At 35.0% G+C, this 19,459-nt stretch overlaps 1 pseudogene; it reads right to left on the bottom strand.

Moving 5' to 3' along the window:
- Positions 1 to 1,924: 1,924 nt before the first annotated feature.
- LOC132800724 (G-type lectin S-receptor-like serine/threonine-protein kinase At1g34300) lies at positions 1,925 to 18,685 on the bottom strand (annotated as a pseudogene).
- Between the last annotated feature and the right edge of the window lie 774 nt (positions 18,686 to 19,459).

The following is a 19,459-nucleotide window of genomic DNA, read 5'->3' as shown; positions in this document are numbered from 1 at the left end:
TCCATTATAACTTTGTCTGCAGGCCAAGCTATTGTAGTACCTATAGCATTTTCAATGTTGTTCATATCTGAAGTTGATCTCCATAAATATGCTTCAGTATCCTTGCGACATCAATCCAAATTCTCATAGCATTAGGACCAAGAGGAATATGGTGAACAAAATCTGTAGGATTACTTGAAGACCAACGACCTTCAACAACAATTTCTCATGACCCAACCCAATCTAGCAATTTGCACTTGTTCTTATTGAAGTTATTGTTTATACTCTTTAACCAACAAGGCATCAAAATAATGGAAATAAGTGTCAGTTACAAAAACATATTATTAGCTATAAATATATATATGTATACGAACACAAAAAAAAAAAAAAAAATTACCAAGGTAGAAGATATGTGAGCATTTGATGGTTCCTCAGTTGTTTGATTATGGCTCTATAAGTTTAATTATATATTCATGGAAACATTAACCACACAAATGGATTATTGGAAATAAAAAATATAGTTGATTTAATAGAATGTAATATTACCCGATTTTTCATCAAATTATTAATTAAACTTTCCATACGAGCCACTTTCTCTTCTAGTGCTGCCTATTTATCTTGTATTTGCTTAATATAATCATCTCTTTGTTGAAGTAATGATAACCTTATAAGGGTAACTCCTTTACCAATCCCTTTTACTCTTCTTGGACTCTCTTGACCCAAGATTTTTGTTAAAGCATCTTCATGCAAATTTGATAGAGAAGATGGTGATTTTTCCTCAACTTTTTTAAGCTTATCCTATAAAAAAAATTAAAAAAAAAAGATTTATTGAACATAAATATTTTTCATTTGCCATATACTAAAAAAAATAAAAAAGAGGATCCAAATTCACTTATAATTCATGAGGAAAAAAATAAATTATAAAAACGCTAACACTTACAATAAATTCAGCAACTACTACATTTACAGGTTCTCCATTCTTCTTAATATGTGCTCGTAACCAAACTGCAGTTCTACCAATTTTTTAGGGTTGTTTACTACTTTTTTTCTACAAATTATTAAAAAAAAAAACTTATTGTTAAAAATTGCACAACACTAAATAAAAAATTAAACACAAATGAAATTAATTACCATATCATCAGCTAATTGAGCAAATCTTTTGCGGCTATAAGTGTGGGGGATTTGTTTTTTTCTCATGCCTCTGAATTTGTCACTTATAGCCTGAAAATATTTAAATATATAACATTTATATGATCATACATCAAGGCTAATTCATAATTATTCAACTAACTCTTTAATACATACCATGAATTTTGCACTTGTTTTCTGTTTAATAAAGTTCTTCCAATCATGATCCGATGTGATATTACTTGGTTTTAACTTTAATCTTTTTGTTCATTAGATGCTTGTTTTAGTTGAGCAATAAATCTTGATTTCGATGCTCGCCATAGTTCACCCATCTATTTGAAAATATATTCCTTTTGCCAGTACTCATTGATCTTATACCTTTCCTAAGAGTTGAAATGTCAAAGATATGTAAATAGAGTTTAAACGTTAAGTTGAAAAATAATATGTTTAAATAATAATTATTATCGCTTTTAAAAAAGATAGAGAAATATACCTAGATAGCTTCCCATAAAACTGTTTCCATTGTTTTGGGAACATTTCTCCAATCATTAATTGTAAAAGTTACAATTTCACGTACTAAAATTTCCAAAAATGAAGATAAACCTATAGATTCAACACCAACGGCTTGTCCATATTCATTAAATTTGACCTCAACTTTATAGTCCAGACCGATTTTCTTCACTTTTGTTGGACCTCTCTTTTGTTTTACTCTACTTGGTTGTTCTGTTGGAGATACAACATCATTTACTTGTTCTTCTATTATTGAATCTACTTGATGAGCAATTTCAATGTTATCTTCAGGATTTTCTTCCATGTTTCAATGCAGTGACAAACTCACACAAGTAGGAGAATGGACTGCAGCAACATCATCCACATGGTCATATGTTGAATCAACATTAGCTACATAAGTATCTTTGTGTCGCATATTGCTTTTTGAGTACTCATCACTTCCTATGCGTTTTGACCTTGACTTTCTTTTGTAAGTAGTTGTTGAATCAATGAATGATTGAGATGTTTCTACTACATTCAATGGTGCCTCTTGTTGAGAAGCATTCCTTACACCTTTTAGTCTGCGAGAAGACTTTTGACTACTCATTGCTGAAAAAACAATCAAGGCAACAATTATAAAACATTTTATTTAGTCTTATATTATCTAGAAAGCGAAGCAAAAATAAAAGCCCCAATTAGAAGAATGAAAAAAAAAATCAGATTTGAAGAAATAAAAAAAACGGAAATTTTTTTAATCTAATCAAATAGATAAGATTGACTTAGAAATAAAAAAAAGGAAAGAAAAAGATTTTTTTTTAACAAAAAAGAAAAATAGTTAACATAATATGTATATATATATATCATAGTGATAACAGATAATAGTTAAATATTTGAAATATAATTGATGATAATTATTGAAACAAAAGAAATAAAATTAATTTAGATCTCGTAAGGTCACTTAAAGAATCCACATTTATATTAATTTCTATTCCTCTATTTTAGTTTATACTCTTCCCTTTTTTGGGTTATTGTTTTCATACTTTCCATTTGATTGGAGGGAAATGTTACTTTTCATATGGCAGCTTCCTCCCCATCTATCATCTGGTACTAGTTTGGCGTTTATACAAAGACTTTTGATTAAGTTGTATGTTGTGAAGATAAATCTCTCATCTCCTCTATTGGGTTAGTTTCTTCTCTCTTGTGAGTCTCTTTGAGAAAGTTTGCAACTCTTGAGAAGGTAAAACCTTTTTTTAATAATAAAATATTTGTGGTATTCTCGGTTGTTTGTCGCACTTTGATCATCAATAGTTCTTGGAGAGATGCCTACTTTCAGGTTGTTTGACTATGTGAAAATATACTTTGTAGGCAGAAAGAGTTCCAGATTGAATCGGAAAATAGTATTAACTTGCCAGATTACATATTGCATCAAACAACTTTAGTAGCAGATTTCTAGTATTTGCAACTTACTACATACAAAATCAATATACAAGTATATTTCTGATACTGGACCTATTATAGGGAATAGTAGGACTCCTTTATATTAGTATCAAAAGTAGCGAGACAACTCATGACATTCTCACTAACAATGTCCCTGCTGTCCATTCATATCCAACTACTAGAAACAACACATCATTCAAGTATGCTAAAGGTTACATGTAAAGTAAAAAACTAACAGTAAGCATACATGTAAAGAAGAGATTAGCAGTGATTTCCTAAAACTACAAAATTTTTGTAATAAAATCAACTACTTAGACATTCCTCACCTCAAACTCAGCTTTTGGCCTGATAATGAAATTTTTGTCGACAATCCTCTGATCACCAAGTGATAGATAATATCTAATACCAGATTGGCGCACCTTGATCCAGTCATTTGTCCTTGCTTCTTCACTTTGCCGAAGGAGGTCTAAGGTACATCTCATAAAAGCTGCAAGAAAAACGCTTTTTATAGCACACTCATTGCAACAGAAGCTCATGAAAAATAAAAAAATTTTAAAAAAATATCTGAAAGTTTATATCACAGCTAAGAATGGGTTGGTCAAGCAAGCTACGAATTAATCTGCCTACGAACTCACTTATCTGTTTGGAGTTCATAACCTTCTAATAAATAAGTTGAATGTCCATCTTGTGCCTGTAACAAATTGCATAAAATTAATATAGAAAGATATGTGTGAAAGTAGGTTGTCTAAATGGATTTGATTTAATTAATTTATATATGATAGGTTTATTTTAAAGATGTGATTCAGCCTTTTTTTATTATTTTTTATTCTTTTAGCGTTTGCCCACTTGTATAATCACAATATCATTATAATAAAAACCGATAAAATATATGTGTATAAACTAGAGTGTCAGATTACCAGAGCAAACCAAAGCACAAAATTAAATGCTTAAATCGAGTAACCAAAAGTCTTCTAATTAGCTGTTGAAAGTAGAAATTGTCTCCAAAAATAAAATAATAATAATAATAATTACTTGGTGGCAGGTCCGTATGTGTTGAAAACTACAATTTAGTCTAACTGAGTCAATTTACTTAATGCATGTCATGAATTATACAGCATCCTTCACCACAAATTGTTAGTAAAAAATTAGTAGGAACCACATGCCAGAGAAGAAAAATTAGTATAAGATATTTCAGAAAAGCCTAACTGATGTAAGAAAGTGTATGGGCACACTCCCAACTGGATCCATCTTTGTATTTAAGTTAATGATTTATATATTATAGATATATTTAACTCAATTGCATATTTTATTGCTAACTCTAGTTTGTTTAATGTATATTTACTATGGATCCATATATGCGACATTGTATTCTTTTACAGGCCATGTTGGACTCAAGAGAGAATGATACTACTTCAGATATTTATAATTTCATTGAAAAAATAAAATATATCATAATAAAATATATTTTCATTAGTTTTTAATTTATAAATTTGTTAGATATTGATGTTCATAAAAAGATTCGAGGTCCCACACAAATGCTGGATATTTGGAATATGCCTGATGGTGAAAAATATGAAATTGTATGCAATGAATATGGTCAACCAGATGATAAAATGGCAAACAAATTATCAAGTTTCATTGGGACAATAATAAGAGATGGAAAAATTGCCCTCTTATATATAAGAATTGGCATGATGTACCAGGAGCATACAAAAAAACAATATGGGACAAGATACAGGTAAATAAAGAATACTTTATTTGATTATATTCTTTCCTTCTTTAAATAGTTTTACAATTTTTTAAATTATTGGATATATAAAATTATTTATAATATTAGAGGAAAAGTTTATCATACCTACTCATGCTAAAAGGTGGGTTATGAAGAAATGTGGCAGAAAATTGAATACCTGGAAGGCTTATGTTAAGAAACATTATTATAGTGAATAGTTGAGCTTTGAGCAGCAAATGTTATATAAAGATAAAAAAGTATGTGATGATCAGTGGGAGCACTTAATTAAACAATGGGCTAGGAAAAGTGCTAAGGTATTTATATATATATATATATATGTTTGTTCCTTACATTGTCTACAAATTGGTAAATAATAATATGTTATAAAAAGATTGATAATAATATGTAACTATTTTTTTTTTTTTTAAAGGCAACAAGTGCTAGGAACAAATTGAGTCATGGTAAGAAAAAGTATAATCACACCACAGGAACAAAGAGCTTTGCACGAGTTAGAGCAAATAAGGTATGTATTACTTAAAAATATGGTTTATAATTTATATAACTCTTTAACTTTTGGTATACTCATTTGTAAATATGTAGAAGAAGGAGACAGGACACTCTTCCTCGCGTGTCAATCTATTTCAAACTTGTCATACAAGGAATGATGGATCTTTTAACTACGATGGAACAAGAGAAGTTTTGGTATGTAAACCAAATATGCTTTAATATAGTTTGTTCTAAAATTTGCAATGATGGAACTCTCTAAGTTGATTCATAGATATCTCAATATTTAATTTATTTTATTACATGTAGCTGCAATTAAAAGATAAATATGGTCAAGATGCATTACAAAAAACTACTCGTAATGATGCATTTGTAGAAGTCATGGGGAAAGATAAAAACAGTTGAGTTATAATGTTTGAGTTTGGTGTTTGCCTAACTGATGTATGGAAAGATACATCTAGCTCGAAATCATACCAAGCTATTGAGGCATTATAAAATGAAGTAACAAATTTAAAATTTAAACTTCAAAATCTTGAAGTGATTTGTTCATGTGTCTGTGCAAATGTTCCAAATGATTTTGCTAATAAATCTTTATAGGTATTAATTTACTTTTTTTTTATGCAATAGTTTTTATGGTTCATTCAAAAAAAGTAAATTTTTTGCATACTAAATTATTTAATTTTCATATAGGCTTCTAATGCTATCATACTTCATATATCACAACTATCACCATTAACTCATCTTTCTGCTGAGGTAATAATCATATTATTTAAATTTAAGCAAAAAGTTTTCAATTGTTTTCTAAAATTATATGATCTTTGATTGTAGGTTGGTGACAAAGCATCGTTGAAAAATCTATTTAATGAATCAGAAATTGTTGCCATTGGGGTGCTAGTTAATAAAGATCCATCAACTGAAATAGGTGGTGAACAATTAGAATCTGATTTTGTAGGAGTAATAGTTCATTGGAGCATCTATTGCATGGCCTTGGCCATTTATGGTATGTTGTTTTTTAATCGACTTATTTATATTATGTTATTAAGGTTTAATTACTTAACTAAAAAATATTTGTTACATGTTATTTTTTGCCGATTACGAAAGACATGGACTATTCTATTTGATGTTGTTCATCAACATGATCTCATAACGATGCAATGTTTTATGAATTTTTTTGGGATAATCAATTTTAATTTGATTGCCAGTACTTCTTATTTATACTTTTATTGGTGAATACTTATTGACTATAATTTTTATAAATCAATGTTATTATTTTTATATTCTTTATTGAATATATTTTTACAAGTTTAATATATATTGATATATATATATATATATATACTTTTGGAAGATAATTGGAATCTTGGGATGAAAATGAAATTGTCAGGACCCATCCAGAATTCCTTTCCGAAACCCTAGACAAGCCTTGATCCCAGGGAAATACCACCGAACCTTCCAACGGAAAATCCGGCAGCACCTCCCCTAAGGGTAGGACTTACCACAAATTTCCTGCACTGAAAACACACTTCTATAAGCATCTCCTTATTCCTCCCACATTACTACAAGTTGATTCCACAAATTTACAGCACTTCAAAGAATAACAGCAACTCAGTGCATAAATAATAACTACATGTCCCATACAGTATACAGAGCATTATACAAATAAATGTGGAATTTATACAATGACAGATAAAGAAGTAATACAAGATGGAGAGGAAAAAGGGAAGAAATACTTCTTGGGCTCTCGGCAATGAACTGAGACGTTGGGCTCGCCCCGAACGATCAACGTCTCCCAACCTGGACCTAGGGGAACGGAATTTAAAAACATGAGATGCTAATCATCTCAGTGAGTGACCCTATCTACTGAACACTTTTAATATTAATAATATAACAATTAAGGGAATTTAATTAATATCAACAATTAAATAAATAAATAATAATAACAATTGAAGTAATATTTTCTGTCAAAACCCTCACTATTCACTCCGTTGGAAATGTTCCCCTTTTTAAAAAATTTTCACAAAACCTGATATTCGTATTTCCCGAAAAACAAGGGATCAAATAATTTAATAAACAACAAGTAAATAAATACCCCAAATATAATTAAAATGTAATAAATTATAATAAATAATTTTTGTACTCTTTGGGGTTTGAAATTTCTATCCGAAAAATTTGTACTTGATGCACCACACCATATAACAGTGATGCCCTCCGATACCCAGCGTCCCGAGCACCGAATGGTGGGGAGATTAAAGAGAGAAGCTTGCAAACGGCACTTCGGCGTCCCGACAGTATCGCTGCTGAAACCGTCATCCCGGCCAAGGAAGGGGTGGCTATGTGCACTATATATTACCTGCCCTCGGTCCAATGGCAACTCACGGGAGACATAATAACTTGCGCGCTAACCACATATACAACCAGAACACCAATACTGTATGAGTGCATCTAAAATAATTATTAAATTAATCATAACCGTATCGATTTTCCAAAATCACCGTGGGAAATACACAAATTTTCAAATTTACCATCCCACATATTTTCCTTTAACAAACCCAGTACGAAACCATCGATAACGATAAAATAATAATTTTTCTCGTAACACGAGGTTCAACAAATAATATACCACTGGCATAATTATAAAAATTTAAACCACCATTTAAACAAATAATTTCCTTAAAATATTTAAAGCAATTATGCCCAAAAAATAGTATAAAAACCACACACAATTAATTAATGAAAATACCTTGCTCATGCGTAATAAATACAATTAAATCACATTAAAATAATAATCGGAAATTTCTTAATGACCCAAATTTTCGTTTAGCATCAATGGGTAAATATATATATATATATATATAAAATAATATTTTTCCCGATTATATTTAAATTCCACCACATGAACATAATTTCCAGATATCAATTTAACACCACATAAATATAATTAATTGCCCAAAATAGTTTTCAAGGTGGGTCACTCACCTGGAGCACGCAATTAACCTAAGATCCTTCATGGGATCAATTCCACGACTCACCCGTGCTCCTAGAACACAATTCACACACAGTCAAATAAATTAATATTTTATTCGGATAAATAATACCCGGTACCCGGGGGGTCAAACACAAACGTTATCTAAAATTGACAAATTATATGTCTATGGAAAGCTTGTGAGATGAGGATCACATTGCCGACTTCCATTGAGTTCAATTTAACCAGCAGTTGCCAGAATTTGGCCGGAGAGATTCGGCCGGTCTTGATCCCTTCGTATCTTGAAAATCAACGGGAGTTGAGTTAATTGGAGCTCATAATCGGAATCAGAGGGTCCAAATTAGTGGGAAAGGACCGGTTGCACGACCGGTGGCTGTCGGAAAACGGGCAAACCAGCGACACACCGGTCGCCGACGTTGGAGGCCGATCCCGGTGCGTTAGCCACCCCACCGGCCGGAGATTGAGTGACAGAGGTCGTGCCATTGTGGGTTGCTGGTCTGTCCAGCGCATGTGGCCTGCTGCCGTCCGCACGGTGATCAATCGGCCGGAGATGAGGGAGGAGGAAAGTGTTCCCGTCGGGGGAGAAAAGAAGAAGAAGGAGAAGAAGAAGAAGAAGAAAAAGAAATTCCCCCTATGTCACCTCCCTTTTTTCCCCACGTGGGGAGAAGAAAAGAAAAAGAAAAAGAAAAAAGAAATAAAATAAAATAAAATAATTTAATTAAATAATATTAAAAATAATATTATTATAACAAATAACAATAATAAAATAATATGGTATTAAGCATGGTTGACATGTGGCATCTCAACATGGTGACACATGGTCACATTTATTAAGTCACACGTGGCACATCGTTACACGTTTAAAAAATAATATTAAAATAATACAGTATTTGAAAAACTCTACAAGTCCATAATTTTCAAACCACATGTCCAAATCGGACGTGCCACTAGTCTACGGACTCGTATTGACGAACACTTTATAACCATGCATGAGTCAAAGCTCAAATTTGCATGAATAAAAAGTCAACTCCGACACCCCTTGGACAGTTTGGACCTCAATTTGTTTTGCTCATAACTTTCAAACCGTAGCTCCGTTTTCAACGTGCTACTACTCTATGAACTCATGCCAATGTGTACTTCGTAACGGTACCTCAGTCAACCTAGAATTCCATCCGAGTCAAAAAGTCAACTTTTGACCCCTTCGGTCAACGGTCAAAGTTGGAAAATTTCTGTTATACTTTGGGACGGGGTGTTATAGAAATAATGATTAAAACTAGAGTGTTAAATTTAAAAATTTTAAAAAATAATGAAATATTATGAAAATTGATATTTTTATTTGACATTTAAATAATGACAATAATTAATGTCATTAAAATGACAAGTATTAATTTTCGTTTAGTGACATTTTATTTGTTGTAATGACATTTTAAAATGTTATTGATAGTTTTGTTTAGTCACATTTGAAAGTGCCATTATAACCTTTAGTTACAAATTATTTATGACACTTTTTATGAGTGATGCTAATTTATTAAATGTCACTAGATATCTTTTGTGACATTTTGAAGTGTCATTGTATTCAATTTTTTAAATGCTATGAAATCAATTTGGCATAGCATTTTTAAATGTTATCAATGTATTGATTTTAGTAGTTATAAATGCTATAAAATCTATTTAATATAGCATTTTTAAATGATATACCAACTAATTAACATTGCATTTAAAATTGTAATCAATGTATTGGTCATCGCATTTTCAAATGCTGTAAAATATATTTAATATTGCGTTTACAATTGCTATCAATATATTAATCATTGCATTTAGAAATGCTATAAAGCAACTTAGCATAGCATTTTCAAATGCTATGAAATCTATTTGATATAGCATTTTGAAATGCTATCATTGTATTGGTCATAACATCTGTAAATGTTATAAAATTTACTTAACATAGCATTTTTAAATACTGTAAAATGTATTTAATATTGCGTTTACAATTGCTATAAATAATTAATCATAGCATTTAAAAATGCTATAAAATCAACTTAACATAGCATTTTTAAGCGCTATGAAATCTTTTTGATATAGCATTTTTAAATACTATCATTTTATTGTTCATAGTATTTGAAAACGCCATAAAATGTACTTAACATAGCATTTTCAAAGGCTGTAAAATGTATTTAATATTGCGTTTACAATTACTATCAATATACTAATCATGGTATTTAGAAATGCTATAAAATCAACTTAACATGGCATTTTCAAATGCTATGAAATCTATTTGATATAGCATTTTTTAATGCTATCATTGTATTGATCATAGCATTCAGAAATGCTGTGATAGATACTTAACATAGCATCTTAACATGCTATGAAATCTAAGTAAAATAGCATTTCCAAATGCTATAAAAAGAATTTAATATAACATTTCAAATGCTATAATTTGAAATTTACAACTATTTTGAAAAATATAATAGCATAAGATAAATGTTATTAATTGGTTATTTATAGCATTTAATATGACATTTTAAAAGTGTTATAAAAAGTAAAACTTTTTATAGCTTGAGCTGTGTTAACATTTGTAAAAATGCAATTATTTATATTTCGAAGCATTTTTGACATGCAATAAAAACGAATGAATGTTGTAGTGTGTTTTGGTTGTGTATGACAATGTTCTAATTTCCTTTCCTCCTCCATGGAAATTTCTAATTCTGTGTCGTTTTCTTTGCTAACTTGGTCGTAAACCGAATTAGGGAAGTACATTTCGCTTGAACGATCCGCAGGCGTATTGGGTTTCTTCCTTTTTCCCATGATTTCTATCAATAACATTCCAAAACTATACACATCAGCTTTATAGGAGACACCTCCAATGTTTTTGTAAAACAACTCTGGAGCCATATATCCAATTGTTCCTCTTATTGCTGTCAAAGACACAATGCAATTGTCTGTCGGATAAAGCTTCGCGAGACCAAAGTTTGAAACCTTCGGTGTGAAGTTCTCATCAAGGAGAACATTGTGAGGCTTAATGTCGAAATCCAGAATTTGCATGTTACAACATTGATGTAGATATTCAATCCCACGAGCCACTCCAAGGGAAATTTTCAACATTTGCTCATAGCTCAAGATAGCACTTCCTTCTTTGGAAAGCATGAATTTGTAACACCCCATCCCGAACCATGTCGGAATTTTTGCACGTTAACCGAGGTTGACTGTTGACCGTTGACCAAGGGGTCAAAAGTTGACTTTTGACTCGATTGGAATTCTAGGTTGACTGAGGTACCGTTACGAAGTACACATTGGCACGAGTTTGTAGACTAGTAGCACGTTGAAAACGGAGCTACAGTTTGAAAGTTATGAGCAAAACAAGTTGAGGTCCAAACTGTCCAAGGGGTGCCGGAGTTGACTTTTTATTCATGCAAGGTTGAGCTTTGACTCATGCATGGTTGTGAAGTGGTCATCGATACGAGTCCGTAGACTAGCAGCACGTCCGATTTGGACATGTGATTTGAAAGTTATGGACCTGTAAAGTTTTTCAAATACTGTATTATTTTAATATTATTTTTGAACGTGTAACGATGTGCCACGTGTGACTTAATGAAGGTGACCATGTGTCACCATGTTGAGAAGCCACATGTCAACCATGTGTAAAATCATATTATTTTATTATTATTTTAAATAATAATATTATTATTAATATTATTTAATTATTTTTAATTTATTCTTTTTTTATTTTCTTTTATTTTTCTTTTTCTTTTTCTTTTCTTTTCCCCCACGTGGGAAAAAAGGCCAGGGGGCCCGATCCTCTCCTTCTTCTTCTTCTTCTTCTTCTTCTTCTTCTTTCTTCTTTCTTTCTTTCTTTCTTTCTTCCTTCCCACCGCCCGTCTCTCTCTCTCTCTCCCTGCTGCACATTTTCCGGCCACCGGAACCACTCACGCGCCGGCCGACGTGAAAGCCCACAGCTGGGCGACACCGGCAGCCAAATTTCCTGCCGAATGGCCAGCGGATGCGCCGGGATCGGCCTCCAACACCGGCGGCCGGTGTGTCGCTGGTTTGGCCATTTTCCGGCAGCCACCGGTCGTGCAACCGGTCCTTTCCCACTAATTTGGACCCTCTGATTCTGATTCTGAGCTCCAATTAACTCAACTCCCGTCGATTTGCGAGATACGAGGAATTGAAAACCGACCGAAGCTTTCCGGCCAAATTCCGGCCACCTCCGGCGGAATTGGGGTCGATGGAGACCGGATTTGTAATCTTCGTCGCTCAAGCTTCGATTCAGTATATTATTCAATTATTTTGGATAACGTTTGTGTTTGACCCCCCGGGTACCGGGTATTATTACCCAATTAAAATATTAATTTATTTGACTGTGTGTGAATTTTGTTCTAGGAGTACGGGTGAGTCATGGAATTGATCCCATGGTGGATCATGGTTTAATTGCGTGCTCCAGGTGAGTGACCCACCTTTGAAAAATATTTTGGGCAATTAATTATGTTTAATTGGTATTTAAATTATGCTCATGTGGTGCGATTTAATTATGAATTTTATTGTGGTTTAATTTATTCATTATGCATGAGCAAAGTGTATTTCGATAATATTCGTACGTGGTTTAAGTATTATTTTCGGGCATAATTAGGTTAAATATTTTATGAAAATATTTGTTTAAATTTTATAAATTATGCCCGCGGTATTTTTATTGTTGAACCTCGTACTTCAAGAAAATTGTGGTTTATGTGTTATCGATGGTTCGTACGATTTGTTAAATAAAAATATGTGAGATGGTAAGTGTGAGAATTTAATGTATTTCCCACGGTAATTTTGGAAAACGGTACGGTTGGTTAATAATGATTATTTTAGACGCACTCATACAGTATTGGTGTTCTGGTGTATGGACATGTGGTAGCGCGCAAGTATTATGTGGTTTAGCGCGCATGTCAGGACCCGTCCAGAATTCCTTCCCCGGAACCCTAGACAGCCTTGATCCCAGGGAAACCCTACCGAACCCTCCAACGGAAAATCCGGCAGAGCCTCCCCTAAGGGATTTACTTACCACAAATTACCTGCACTGAAAACACACTTCTAACAACATCCCTTTATTCCTCCCACAGACTACAAATTGTTTCCACAAATTTCAGCACTTCAATATAAATACAGTAATCCAGTGCAAAATAAATACAACAAGAATGAAAGAAATAGTACAACCGCAATAAAGAAGAACAGGGTACTTCACGAAGTAAAACAGCGAGGAAGATCAAGTCCGCTCCGAATGAACACCGACAACCTGGTACCTAGAGGAACGGAATTTAAGAGTGTGAGATGCTAATCATCTCAGTGAGCGACCCTACTACTATACCATATAATATCACAGTAATAAGTATAAATAATAATTATTTGGAAATAATAATTTCTCTCAAAACCCTTACAATTCTCTCAGTTGGAAAGGTTCCCCTTTTAAAACATTTTCACAAAACCCTTTATTCATATTCCCCGAAAACCAAGACATCAAATAAATATCCGAACAGTAATAATTAATTTTATTTTTCCAATACAGTTTCCAAACATTTTATTTTTAAAACACAGTTCTGAAAATCATTTGATGCACCCACTATATACCAGTGGCGCCAGAGTACCCAGCGTCCCGAGGTACTGCCAGACAGGAGGTTATAGAGAGAAACCGGCATACGGTCGCGTGGCGTCCCACTGCGCCGCTGCTAACCTGGTGTCCCGGCCAAAGGGGGGTGGCCGCCCTCTCCGATGGCATCCACAGGACACCCTCATAATATCAACCGCGCGCTACTCACACCCACCTGCGCGCTAATCACATCACCTGCGCGCTACTCACACCCACCTGCGCGCTAATCACAACCGTGTGCACACTAACCATATCACATATAAACAGAACACCAGTACGTGCACGGTGCATCTAAAAATCATAAAATCCATAAATTTAAATTATAAAACAAATTTCACATTTTGCATAAACATAGCGGGCATAGTCCATCCGCTTGAACCCGGAAATTCTCCGTAATTTCTTTATAATCAATACCATAAATTCCATGATTTTCAAATCCACCAACTCCCAAATCCGTCAATTCAAATATCCACATTTTTCCAAGCATAAATAATTTCTCGAAATATCATAATCAAATCTCATAATATTCCATGGGCATATTTTATAAAATTTGAAATCACCAACATAACCAAATATTTTCCTTGAAATATTTGAAAATCAAATCGTGCCCAATTTACCATTAAAACCACACCAATTTCAAAATCCTCAAAACCATAAAATAATTCCACACGGCATAAATTTGTAGAATTCGCATTTTCTTAAATCCAATAAATTCATAAATAATTCTACAATAAATCCAATAAATATTTGGCACATAGAAATTAAATTCCAAATATTTAATTCACACATAATATATTCATCAATTAAATTCCCCAAAATTAATTTGAAGGTGGGTCACTCACCTAGAGCACGCAATTAACCCATGATCCACTACGGGATCAATTCTACGACTCACCGGTGCTCCTAGAACAAAATTCACAGACAGTCAAATAAATTAATATTTTAATCGGGTAAATAATACCCGGTACCCGGGGGTAAAACACAAACGTTATCTAGAATTTACGAGTTATATACCGAATCGAAGCTCGCATGATGAGGATCACGGATTCGGTCTTACTTTCCGGTGATCGGACCCGACGGGGTCGGAATCTCGCCGGAAAGCTTTTCGAGTTTCGGCTCCGCAATTCTCCCAAACCGTCATGAATTGGCGGAAATGGAAGTCGGATTCGGGTCCAGGAGGTCGAACACTGCGGACTGGAGCTGGCCGGAATTTCGGGTACTCGCCGGAACAGTACTTTCCGGTGAGCCGCCGCGGTCACCGGCAACCGTCGCCGGCGGCGGCGCGTGCGGTGGCCGTTGGTCGTGAAATTTTTCAGACTTGTAGATCTTGAGGAGAGCAACCCAACGGGACCGACGGTGAGCAAAACGGAGGTCGGACGGCAGAGAAATCACCGTTTGAAGATTTCCGGCCCCTCGCCGGAAAACGCTCCGATCCCGGCGCGTCGGTGGTCCGATGGCCGTGATTTTTGGTGGGTAGGCCGGACTTGAGGAGAGGATGATGGGTGTACGGCGCGTGTACTGTAGAAATGCCGGAATAGTGCCGATTCGCGGTGGCCGGCGGTGGAGGGGGAAAAATCGCCGCCAAAATTCGGACGTCCGATCCGGGCGCATCCGGCGGCCGTTCGCCGTGAAATTTGGAGGTTTTGCCGGAAATGAGGTGGGCAATCTGGATGGCCGGGCGTGTACAGTAACTAGGCCGGAAAACGTGAAAATGACCGGGCGCCGGTGACTCTCTCTCTCTCTCCTCTCTCTCTTTCTCTCTCCTCTCTCTCTTTCTCTCTCTTCCCCGAGTGTTTTAACAAATAAAACCCCTGCATGACACTGTTCATGCCACGTGGACCAATCAGAAGATGACATTAAACATTAAAATAATACGGTAAACTTCAAACTTCAAACGTCCATAACTTAAAACCCCTGCATGACACTGTTCATGCCGCTAGTCTGTGAACGCGTATCGACGAGCACTTCACAACCATGCATGAGTCAAAGCTCAATTCCCCATAAACAAAAAGTCAACTCCAACACCCCCTGGACAGTTTGGACTGCAACTTGTTTCGCCCATAACTTTCAAACCGTAGCTCCGTTTTTGACGTGCTACTAGTCTACGAACTCAGGGCGTCATGCACTTCACCACGGTACCCTGGTCAACTCGAAATTCCCACCGAGTCAAAAAGTCAACTTTTGACCCCTTCGGTCAACGGTCAACGGTCAACCTCGGTCAACGTGCACGGATTTCGGTGCGATTCGGGACGGGGTGTTACAGCGCAAGTATTATTTCTCCCGTGGTTGCCATTGGACTGGGCAGGCAAGTTTGATATTGGCCACAGCCGCCCCTCCCTTGGCCGGGATGATGGTTTCAGCAGCGGTACTGTCGGGACGCCGAAGTGCTGTTTGCAAGTTTCTCTCTTTAACCCCCCCCCCCCCCCCGGCGCCAGTCGGTGCTCGGGACGCTGGGTATCGGAGGGCATCACCGGTATATGGTGTGGTGCGTCAGATGTAATTTGCAAATAATGTTTTAAACCCCAAAGGGTGTTCAAAAATTATTTACTATAATTTATTACATTTTAATTATATATTGGGGTATTTATTTATTTATTTATTGTTTATTAAATTATTTGATCCTTTGGTTTTCGGGAGGTATGAATATCGGGTTTTGTGAAAATGTTTTAAAAGGAGAACATTTCCAACGGAGTGAATAGTGAGGGATTTGAGAGAAAATGTTACTTCAAATGTTTATTTATTTATTTGTTCGGTATTGGTTAATTAAATCCCTTTATTTGGTATATTATTAATATTAAAGGTGTACAGTAGATAGGGTTACGCACTGGGATGATTAGCATATCACGCTCTTAAATTCCGTTCCCTTAGGTTCAGGTTGGGAGACGTTGATCGTCCGGGGCGAGCCCGACGTCTCAGTTCGTTGCCAAAGTCCAAGAAGTATTTCTTCCCTTTTTCCTCTCTATCTTGTATTGCTTTTTATCTGTCATGGTATTAATTCCACATTTGTTGTATGATGCTCTGTATACTATATTGGACTTGTAGTTATCAGTTATGCACTGGGTTGCTGCTGTTATTATTTGAAGTGCTGTAAATTTGTGGAAACAAATTGTAGTAATGTGGGAGGAATAAAGGGATGAATTATAGAAGTGTGTTTTCAGTGCAGGTAATTTTTGGTAAGTCCTACCCTTAGGGGAGGTGCTGCCGGATTTTCCGTGGGAAGGTTCGGTGGTATTTCCCTAAGATCAGGGCTTGTCTAGGATTCCGGGGAAGGAATTCTGGACGGGTCCTGACAAATTTATCTAGAGAACCATTAGGCATGAACTCATACACTAGAGCACGTTTTGATCCCTCAACACAAAAGCCAATAAGTTGCACCACATTAGCATGGTGAATCCTTCCAATAGTGGCCACCTCATTTCTAAAGTCTTGTCCATTTGCATTGGACTTGCCTAACATCTTGATTGCTATATAACGACCACTACGTAGCTTTCTTTTAAATACAGAGCCATAGCCTCCTTCACCCAATTTGTCCTCAAAACCCCTGGTCATCTTCTTAATATCTGAATAAGAGTACCTTATAGGCATGAGGTTATTATTACTCTGCAGAAAATCTTCTATGGTGTCGTACATTGATAAATGCCTTCTTCTCCATCTATAGATCAAAACCACCATTGGAAATAAGGTCCCCAGTAAAAATCTTATCATGAAACATGATCCTGAGGAACATCAACAGAAGAATCTTTAATTATAAATTAAAAAATTTGATGTTGGACTAATTCTTCAGCTTTTTGCTTGGCCGAAAGTGTCACATATATTCCATTACAAGATCTACACCATGACTTACAACTTGGGATCTATGTTGTTATAATCATTTGTCATCTATAATTTTTCCATATGCTTTTTAATTATGGGAAATTAGGTACAAGCTAAAGGAAAGGTACAGTTCTTACCAATAATTTTGATTAGAAGCTCAAAATGACCTGCAAAGATACAACAAATTAACAACAACCAGACGGGAACTGTAAGCCCAGATAATAATGGTAAATAAATAACAACTTTAACATCATCATGTGACTGAACTTATTGGTTTGTATTTGAATCAGACTACAAATTAAAAAGTGTGAAAATTAAGTTGATGGACTAATGGAACAGGGATACTCTGCTATATAATTGTGTTATTCTAGAACTAATACTAGCAAGGAAGGGATCAATTCCGAGCCATTTAACCAACCAACATAAACATAAAAAAATGGCGCTAAAGTGGAGCTTGATGTGTTAGTAGAGCATTATAAATGAAAGGAGTAGCATCCACATATAAAGGATGATTCACTGGTTTTGCACATTTTAAATAAGTAATAGGCTGTGTTAGTGGGACATATTCCACATCCCAGATACCTAAGTCTTTAAACCTATTATATCCAATACCATATAGATCCCACACATCATTGGCTCCTAAAGAATAGCGAGGGATGGAAAAGCAATTATCCTTCTGAATGCCGCCATCAACAAGACGAATTGTATTCAGAGCATAATTGATTTCTTGCACGTAGTATTTGTATCTCCCTGATGATAAGTAGAGTACAGTGAGGTTGTTTTCACATGATAAGTTATACATATGGTTGCCACAGTTTTCTGGATCATGTATCAGGCGAAATGGGCTACTTATGTTGCGTATGTTTCCACAAGAGGAAGGAGCACAGGAGCTATTAATTTTAACATCTCCAGCTGCGCAAGTGCTGCTATGGAGTAGCAGGAAATGAACCAAAAGGGCTGCAAATCCTGCTGCATACAAGGGCCTAATCACTTTATCCATGAAAAAAAAAAAAAAAAAACAAAAATGAGACTGAAGTAGTGTGGTTGCAGTTTTTGTATGCCTTTCTTAATTACCACCACCTAATATGTCTGGTTGGAGTAGGGAAGCATCAACTGCACTTCTGCAAAGATAGTGCAACTTAAACCTGAGAGAGAGAGAGAGAGAGAGAGAGAGGGGGGGGGGGTTTGGAGTGCGGCGGGCGCTTGAGTTTATTTACAAGAAGATAGTGCAATAAATAGTGCAGGTGGGTACAATGTTGTGCAATTTTAGGATGCGGCAAGTGTAGTATTATACTATTTTGTGCAGGATACCTAATATGGGCTACCAAATGCGCCATACGTAGAGTACTATCTATGATCGGTGGTAAAGATATTGAAGAAGCCTATTCTGGAGTTGAAAGTTTCACTGCAGTTCTGCAAAAGTTGCTTTTGAATCATCCATTAAATTCTACTCCATTTTGGCTATAGATTTTTTTCTTTTTTTTTACATTGAAAATCTTATCCAATTGTCCGTGACCAACTTTTCTGTCATATATTTATGATAGTACTTGCGACGCGTAAAATAACTTTTTTACTATTAAAATGCATAGGAAGTTTCATATGCAGTTCTGCAAAGGATTTTTTTACTTTAATTTTTTTGTGAACGCTTTGTGATCAGTTTGGGATGCGTAAATTTAACATTTTACCTAAACCAGTGTATCATTTACCATAAAACTCATCCGTCCAGGAAAATTAGGCCACTCTATACAGCATTCCACAGTATTTTTATCTAAAT

Source organism: Ziziphus jujuba, chromosome 2, assembly GCF_031755915.1.
Source record: "Ziziphus jujuba cultivar Dongzao chromosome 2, ASM3175591v1".
Lineage (NCBI taxonomy): Eukaryota > Viridiplantae > Streptophyta > Magnoliopsida > Rosales > Rhamnaceae > Ziziphus > Ziziphus jujuba.
This window is presented reverse-complemented; position numbering and strand designations above follow the sequence as displayed.